General features: G+C 48.7%; 1 protein-coding gene across 14 annotated transcripts in view; it reads right to left on the bottom strand.

Moving 5' to 3' along the window:
- The window catches only part of ABHD6 (abhydrolase domain containing 6, acylglycerol lipase), a 55,995-nt gene extending 48,808 nt beyond the window's left edge, over positions 1-7,187 (bottom strand). For 2 of the 14 annotated variants that reach the window (XM_067043817.1, XM_067043810.1), the window contains exon 1: positions 6,585-6,952. The gene's annotated coding sequence lies outside the window, so the exon portion shown is untranslated. Of the gene's footprint in view, positions 1-6,274; positions 6,510-6,584 lie in introns of those variants that run through there. The other 12 variants (XM_067043807.1, XM_067043806.1, XM_067043808.1 and 9 more) reach the window with 12 other exon arrangements.
- Between the last annotated feature and the right edge of the window lie 2,030 nt (positions 7,188-9,217).

Consider the following 9,217-nt stretch of genomic DNA (forward strand, 5'->3'; position numbering starts at 1 on the left):
TCCTCAGGGAATATACATCACAGTATCTTTGACATCTTCCGCAGAAACTAAGTCCCCCACCCAGGTGGAGGATGGTAACTTCAGGATGAGCGCAAGATTCCTGGAGCACCGCCCTGTTACCTCACCACCAACCAATCAGAAGAAACTCACAACCTGCAGCCCGCACCCCATATTTGACTTTAAAACGGTCTCCCCCAAAACCATCAGGGAGTTTGGGGGTTTTGAGCATGAGTCACCTGTTCTCCTTCCTTGGCCCTGCAATAAACTTTCTCTGCTCCAAACGCTGACGTTTTGGTTTGTTTGGCCTTTCTGTGTATCGGGCACACAAATCTGTGTTCAGAAACACCACACCTCCATCACCCTGCACTGCCACTGTGCCCAGGTCTGTTCAGATGTCTGCTATCTTTATATTCCCAGAGTGTAACCCATAGCTCAGTTCCCAAACTTCATCACATATAAGGCTTGAATCCTATTCCATATAATCTTTTTTTTTTTTTGGTGGGGGCGTGCTGTACCACACAGCATGTGGAACTTCCCTGATGTGGGATAGAACCCACGTCCCCTGCAGTGGAAGTGCAGTCTTAACCACTGGACCGCCAGGGAAGTCCAAGCTTGAATCCTATTCTGGGTATATCACAGACCAAACACCCAATACCAACAGCCAAAAGCCACAGCTTAAACCACGTAGAGCAAGGCTGCTGTCACTTTGGGTAATTACTTCATAAGAAGAGGATCTCAACCTGCAGCAGTGTAAGTAAGAACCTGCCCACACCTTCAGCAGGAGGTACAGCTTCCCTGAATCAGCAGCTTCCCTCGTACAGCCCCAAAGGTATACAACCACGGGCAGCAACACCCTACACAGCTTCTGGGATTGAAAAACCTGGAATATGATCAAGAGGGTTTCTGAGGGTTCCGTTTAGGAGGATATCTTGATCTCTCTCTATCTTTTTTAAGAAATTATTTATTTGTTTATTTATTTTTGGCTGTGTTGGGTCTGTTGCTGCACGCCAGCCTTCTCTAGCTGCAGCGAGCAGGGGCTACTCTTCGTTGCAGTGTGCAGGCTTCTCATTGCGGTGGCTTCTCTCGTTGCGGAGCATGGGCTCTAGGCATGTGGGCTTCAGTAGTTGTGGCACATGGGCTCCGTAGTTGTGGTGCACAGGCTTAGTTGCTCCGCAGCATGTGGGATCTTCCCAGACCAGGGCTCGAACCCGTGTCCCCTGCACTGGCAGGCGGATTCTTAATTACTGAGCCACCAAGGAAGCCCCCTTGACCTCTTCTGAAGAGGCAACTACATCCAAGGTCAGGGAAGACTTTGGTTTGCAAAAATTATGTCTTTGGGGCCAGATTAATTCTTTGTTGTGAAGGGCTTTCCTATGCACTTCCTATGCATTGTGAGGGTAATTAGCAGTATCCCTGGCATCTGTCCACTGGTGAGAGGCCCCCAAGTTGTGACAAGCAAAAGTGTCTCCAGATGCTGCCAAATGCTCCCTAGGGGGAAAGCTGCCCTCAGTGGAGACCACTTCTACAGGAAATGAGCCCACTCAACTCCAACCTTTACTACTGTAGTTCATCAGGAACATTTTTAACCACTCACCAAATCTACCTTGAAACATTTTCTTCGGGTGCTCAGGAATTTTTTTTTTTTTTTTTTTTTTTTTAAGGGCACAGTCTAGAAGGCAGTTGTTCTCTTGAAGGCAGTGGTTCTCAACCGGGTCTGCACAACAGAATCCCCCAGGGAGCTTAAAAAAAAAATACAGATTCCTGGGATTCCAGGGACCACCCTCGGAGATTCAGATTCAGCTAGCCTGGGGCTGAGTCCAGGCATGAGTATTTTTTAACCTTCTCTAGAAGGTTCTAACATGCAGCCAGGAGATGCACTGCCCAGAGACATTTCATCTGATTCCACCCTCTCTCCCGTCCTTTGAATCCGGCAGTGTTAAAAGCCAGTGAGCCATTCAGCCAAAATGAGGCTAAGGGGATTTATTAACATCCTCATTCTTGACAGTAAAACATCCTCTGCACACTCCATTTCTTGGCCTGCAGATGACTTGCCAGAAAGAAGGGAACTTAACCCCATAATCAAGTGGCTTTCCCATGGCCTTATAAACAGTGCTATCCCATAGGACTTTCCGTGAAGACAGAAATGTTCTCTATTTGCTCTGCCTAATACGGTAGCTGCTGGCCACATGGCACATGAGCACTTGAAATGTGGCTAGTGTGACTGAATTTTTAATTTTATTTAATTTGAATTGATTTTAATTTAAATAGCCACATGTGGCTAAAGGTCACTGTAACGGACAGTACAAAAAGTGTTTATGTCCCTACAGGGTCACAGAAATAAAGAAAAGTCCTAAAGTCTGCTAAATTCCATAGAACTGTGAAACTGACAAAACTTATGTCTTAAAATATCTAAACTCAACAGTCCTTAAATTATCAAATGGAATCCTAATGTATTCCAACAAAGAATCAATTTAGGAGAAATTTTAAAATAAAATTTGTTTTTTCAACTTGCATAACTAGCTTCCCAGCATATTCCAAACACAGCTTTGAGCAGGGCATTCCTGGCCCTCTTCTTCTGAACACTCATCATTGTAATAATCGATCTAGTCATCAGAATGACCAGAAGCTGGAAAAGAACATGACACAGGGAAGTTGATTTCCACTCTTAGCAGTCCACTAGAGTACTAGGATAAAACACTCTTGCTTTCCTTCCCTCCAAAACCAGATAACTTTTCCATGGAACATCTTGCCCCCAAGATAGGCCTGAACCAACACACACTGCAAACCAAGGTCATCTCTAAGAGCAAGTTTTTTTCTCCTATCATTGTTTCATAATCACTTACAACTGAACAAACAGCATTCACGCATTCATCCCAGGTGCGTAGATCCTCACAGAACTAGAAGTTCATAAATTTTTAAAAAGCTAAAAAATAGAAAGGCAATTCTATCTCATTGTAAAGGCAATGGATGGTTTGTAGTTGAAGAAACTCTCACCGGCCTTTCTGAGTACAAAAAGTATTTATCTCAAAAAAAAAAAATTGTAAATCAACTATACTCCTATAAAAACTAAAAGAGGGGCTTCCCTGGTGGCGCAGTGGTTGGGAGTCCGCCTGCCGATGCAGGGGACGTGGGTTCGTGCCCCGGTCTGGGAGGATCCCGTGTGCCGCGGAGCGGCTGGGCCCATGAGCCATGGCCGCTGAGCCTGCGAGTCTGGAACCTGTGCTCCACAACTGGAACCTGTGCTCCACAACAGGAGAGGCCACAACAATGAGGCCTGCATACCGCAAAAAAAAAAAAAAAAAAAAAAAAAAAAAAAACCTAAAAGAGGGCTTCCCTGGTGGCACAGTGGTTAAGAATCCGCCTGCCAATGCAGGGGACAAGGGTTTGAGCCCTGGTCTGGGAAGATCCCACATGCCGCGGAGCAACTAAGCCCATGCACCACAACTACTGAGCCTGAGTGCCACAACTACTGAAGCCCGCGCGTCTAGAGCCCTTGCTCCGCAACAAGAGAAGCCACCGCAATGAGAAGCCGGCACACCGCAACAAAGAGTAGCCCCCGCTCACCACAACTAGAGAAAGCTCGCGTGCAGCAACGAAGACCCAGTGCAGCCAAAAATAAATAAATAAATAAATAATTAAAGTATATAATCTTTTAAAAATAATAATAAATTAAAAGAAAAAAAAATGCTTACCTCTCCTTGGCCCAAACTCCCTTGACCCACCTCTAAGCAGAGTCAGTATGAGCCATTTAATAATGAGTTAATAATTCTCCAGTAATTCAAAGTGGTGCTCACTCTTCATAATAGCTGGTACTTATTGAGTGCTTACCACATGCTGGGGCCTGTGCTTTGTTTTATCTAAATCTCACCACTGCCTTCTGAAGCAGGTACTATTACCAGAAGCTGAGGCTCAGAGTTTAGGTAACTGGCCCATGGCCACACAGCTACCAAGTGGTAGAAATGGGATTTGGACCCAAGTCTCTCTGATTTTCTGGTGGGAATCCTTTGGGTTATAAACAAAAACAAACATGTAATTATAACATTCGGTACCACACTGAGCCATTCTCTCTTTGATCAGCTGCGGCTCAATGAAGGGAGTTTGGGGTAGCAGGGTTCAGAAATCCTGAGCTTATCCTTTCTTCAGAAACCACCCCATTCCCCATGGACCTCTTTCTCTGTCCTAGGGCTTCACCAAGCAGGTGGAAGAGGAGTCTTGGGGAACATTCGTGATCCTGCCAGCACAACCGCACCCAAGAGGACAAGACAGATGCGTGCTGCAGAACTTTCCAAACACCATCATGGGAGTAGAAGGTAGTAGGATCCCAGCTATAGGATCCCAAGGGAGAAAGAAACAAATTTTAGTTGGGGGCAGGGGAGAAATCAGGGGAGTGTTCTTGGAGGGGACAGATGAGCTACACCCTAAGGGGTAGATAATATTTTGTTAAATAAAAAAAAATGGAGACCAGACTTAAAAATTCCCTGAGCATATGAGACCAGTTTAGTCATACAAAGCTTAATTTATTTTGCAAGATTAACTTGACCTGGGTCATTTCTTGCTTATCCCTAAAAATCATAAGCAAAACCTTAACTGTTTCCCAAGGCTGATATGAGGTAACTATTAACCAATTCCCTGTTATTTAAGAAAATTCTAATACTATTACCAACCACTGTAAAGAATAAACCGTCACTGCTTTCTCCCTATGTAAGCTGCTTTATAATAATATATACATGAGCCTCATTCCATTGTTTTGGTTTGAGTGCTCCGGGTTCTGTCTTTTTGGTGTATGCACAATAAATTATTACTAATTACTACTTCGGTGATTCATCGGTTATACTTCTGTTGTTTCTGAACTTTTGACAATTTAGACATTACAGATTCCGTGAAGGGCATTCCCAGAGGTGGGGACAACCTAAGCAAAGGCAGCAGCAGAAGAATGTGTGTTCACTAGCCTGAGCTAGAGCAAAAGAAGCAGAAAAGGAAAGGGGAGGTCACAATGCAGAGGGGGAGGGGGCAGGATCTCCAGGGGCTTAGGCTGAAAGGCTGAGGCAGTATCAGAGAACCCAGGAAGTACCCAAGTAACTATCCCAGGACCTGTTTTGCACCCCAGTCCTGGCACTGTCAGGCTGTGTGGCCTCAAGCAAGTCCCTTCTCCTCTCTGGGCATCAGTATCCTTGAGGAGGCTACCAAGGATCTATTGCTGGTCTGAAAACCTAATTTTAGAAAAATAAACTGATGGTAGGAACACAGGTTATTAATTTCTCTAATTTCTAACGTCCTATATTTTAAAAATATTGTTGATAAGAATTTATTAGTAACAATAAAATAAGTTTAGTGGTTCAGAATGGGGGCTTTGAGGTCACTCACTGTGTGTCCTGGGAGGGAACCATATCTGAACCCCTCACATTCCTCCTCTAAGAAATGGGCACAGTGGTGGCACCTACCTGATGGGGCTGTTGGGAGAAATAAGGCAGGTAAGTTTTTTTAAGGTGCTTAGGAAAGGGCCTGGCACCCTGTGTTTGCTTATTGTACATCAGCTCTCATTAATAATACACTATTTTTAACTCCCAGCCAGGTGGAGTCAGCCATTAGGGATTTCTGAGCTGGTGAGAGGTGAGACAAATGCTGGCCTCTGGTCTCAGTAGGGACCTTTTGTTACTTAACCAGCCAGGCCCGGGGGCACAAAAAAGGACTCATACATTGGCCTGGATGCACAGCCTTTTCACCCTCTGGCACTCTCTTCCTCCCTCCCTACCTCACTCTGTCAACTTGGCCTCCTCCACTCCTCTGCGGGTTCAGGGGTGCAAACCCGCACGTGCTCTGCCCTGCAGCTGGCGTTACACAATCCGCATTTCCAAGACTGCCAGGAAGCCCTTGTAGGAATGGGCTGGGGATGCCGTGGTTGTCAGCCGGCCTGCTCCAGGCTGTCAGGGTGTTTGGACCAGTATCCTGACTCGCCAGTTGGGGGGAGGAGAGGGCGCAAGGGCAAGGGAATTGGGGCAGGCTGGGGAAAGGGGAGTTGAAAGGCTGCTGGAGGTCGGTTTGGGCTGGGAGAGGTCTTGAGGGGTGCAGATGTCTGGGGGCAGGACGGGGCCAGGTGACTGCGGCTGGCAGGGCAGCAGAACAGCAGCCCTTCTCCAGAAAGTGGGGGAAACGGGGGTGCAGGAGCCTCCAAACCACCCGGGCACTTGGGTGGGGAGCGCACACGGGTTGATGATGGCGCAAGCAGTGGGGAGACTAAATAGAAACAGGTTGCGGGTCCCCGACCCATCCTCACCTTGTCCGCGGCCTTAGGAAAGCAGGCACCCCGGACCCGGGAAGTAGAGGGACCAGGGATTCCGGAATGTCAAACCTATCCAGGCACCGGAAGGAAGCGCGCAGGGGCTGATGCCAGGGCGGGGGAACGGAGTAAAAAGGGAGGTGCAGGTTCCCGACCCTTCTTCACCTCGAGCAGCTCTGAGGGAGGCCAGGCAGCCCGCACTCGGTAAGCGGAGGGTAGGTCACGGGGCGATAGGAGGAGCCCCCGGATACTCCCTCCTAGACGTGCACACCCCCACCCCGCCTCAGCCCGCCCCACCAGCGCTCACCTCACCTGACCTCAGCCGCCTGGGGCCAGCCGCACGATATCTAGACGCCTGTCCTCCGCCCCGGGCTCCTGCTCAGGTCCAGCAGCACCGCGCCCGCGCAGCTCTCAGCTCCGGGGCCGGCTCGGCTGGGAGCCTTAAAGGCGCTGCGTGAGGGCCTACGTCCTCCGACAGAAAAGTCGGCTCCGCCCGCGCCCGGCCCACAGCGCTGCTCCCCGGCTGTCGCGTTCTGTCTTGGGGGCTCAGGGGCGAGAACCCCCAGCTCCCCGGCGCCCCCGGCTTATAGCGTTAAGCCCGGGGTGTAAAGTTAGTATTCCGCACAACCCGTCTCCAGGCATCCAATAGCGCCTACTGTTTTCACGCCGCAGAGCCAGGGGCGAGGGTGGGGGAAGAGGGGAAGAACCCAAACAGCCCAGCCCCGCCCAGAAGGCGCTCACTTGCGGCCTGGGGGAGGGATCGGAACCCAGAGGGCCACACACAGTTTCACAATGCGATACCAGAATTCGTCGCGGCATTGTTTCATTTACTGAGCACCTATTGTGTGCCTAGCGCTGCTGGGCACCGCACCCGGCAGTAACTCAGGCTGGATCTCTGACCCCTACGGAGAGACAGACAGGTTCTCCGGCAAGCAAAGTAACCCTACCTTATATGGGTTATCTCATTTGATCCTATGAGGTGGACGTTGGCTTCCTCTTTCAGAATTCTGAGAAGAGGGGCTTGCCCTGTAAAGGACAGAACTGGAAATTCCAATTCTGGATCGTCTAGCTCCAAAGCTCTTGGGGGGACAAAAATAGCCATCTTATAAGGTTTTCAGCCATCACTGGTTAAATGCCTGCTATGGCCACTTCTTCATTTTAAGAACAGTTAAACCTCACTAGGTCAAAAAAAGAGGGAGGGGAGCATAAAAGTTATCACCCATTAAAATTCAAATACTGTTTTTTGTCTAACTTACCTGCCACAAAGCCTAGGTTTTTGAACAACTGGCCTCAGTTTACCACTCCAGCCTCATTTCCTAGCATTCCAAGGGCTCCTGGGCTGAACTCTATCCCCTCAGCCTTTGCCAAGAACTCTCATCCTTTCCTACTTGGCTTGGCTACTCCTTCCTCTCTCTTTTCCATACCTCAGTTCAAATGTCACTTCCTCCAGGAAACCGTCCTTAAGTTCCCTTTGGACCCACACTGTATTGTGGGCTTCTTCCACCAAAGTATTTATTCATTTATTTAACAAATATGTACTGAGCACTTACTATGTGCTGAGCACCGTGTGTGTGTGTGTGTGTGTGTGTGTGTGTGTGTGTGTGTGTGGTGGTGGTGGTGGTGGCTGCGGCAGAGGTGTCTTCCTGCTGCACTGAGTCCCTGGCTTGTCAACTTCTCACTCCAGACCTAGGTGGGACCAGTACCCAGCAGGACTCTCTTTTGTCCATTTAAATCCACCACAAAGGCAGCCTCGGGCCTGCCAAGCCCTCCAGACTGGCAAAGCCTGGCTGAGTTGGGCAGGTCTTGGGTTTTAAGAATGGGACGTGGGTGAGAAGCCCCAGAGATGTGGCAAAGGTGAATCTCTGAGGCCACTGGTGACCGCCCTGTAAAATCTGCTTCTGTCAGGGCTGCTGGAATCCATCCAGAGTTTGGGACAATCTCCCTGGCTGGAGCTGGAGAATCTTCTTCTAAGATGGCCACCTCATCATTCAGACTTCAAGAGTTTCATCTGACTTGCTTCATGGACTTGTTCTCAGAGCTCTGGGGACAATTTATTCATCAAAGGCCATGTTACCTTCTCTGGCCTTAACTCTCCTCAAACTAGCAGTCCTTCAGCACCCCAAGAGCAGGCCCAGAGAGGCAGCAGGGACCAAGACTGAACTTTAGTCCTCACTTACCACTTATTAGCAATCTCAGGCTCAGGGAGCATTCACCAAACAGCTGTTGAGGGGGTGAATGAATAAATAAGGGAATGAAATGTATGGATGACTTTCTGGAAGGCCCCACGCTGGAAGCCATCAATAAGCTTTACGTGGTGTATTGGAACACTGGAAAACACCTGTCTTTTACATTTAATATTTTTCCTCTCCAAAACCTTAAAAATGGGTAATTCATCTTTTCTTCTAATTCATACTTTGTGGCCCCAGAGGCCTCCTAGGGTCTGGAGTTTCTAAATCCAGAGAATTTTTTTTCCCCCAGAGTTTTTTGTTTAGATACACTGAGCTCCAGGTGGGAGTCACCTTGCCTGTGACTCTTCTCCACCTGGTGACTGACAGGAGAGAAGCCTTAATTAGCTTCTGCTTCACAGTGAAGCTTAGAAGGCAGGAGGAGAGGAGGGGACTTACCTGTGGTCCCACCTCAAGTCAGCAATGCCCCATTCACTGTCTCTGAGGAATCAGCGGTGGGTGGGAGGCCAGGGAGCAGTCCCAGGGGCAATCCACATTCCTAATGGCACCTTCAGTCATTTTAATTATAAACTCCTTATTACCTGACCGGTCTCACCCCAGTGTTAGAAAAGAGTTTGGAAACCTCTCCTCTGCCAGCTGGTGCAGCAAAGGGCCCCAGACTTCACCCTGCCACACAGTCTACGGACATCTCCTGGACTCAGCAGCATATGCCAGTCAGAACTGAGTGGTGCCAATGGTCACCACTGTTTAATGC

The sequence above is a fragment of the Kogia breviceps genome, chromosome 10, assembly GCF_026419965.1.
Source record: "Kogia breviceps isolate mKogBre1 chromosome 10, mKogBre1 haplotype 1, whole genome shotgun sequence".
NCBI lineage: Eukaryota > Metazoa > Chordata > Mammalia > Artiodactyla > Physeteridae > Kogia > Kogia breviceps.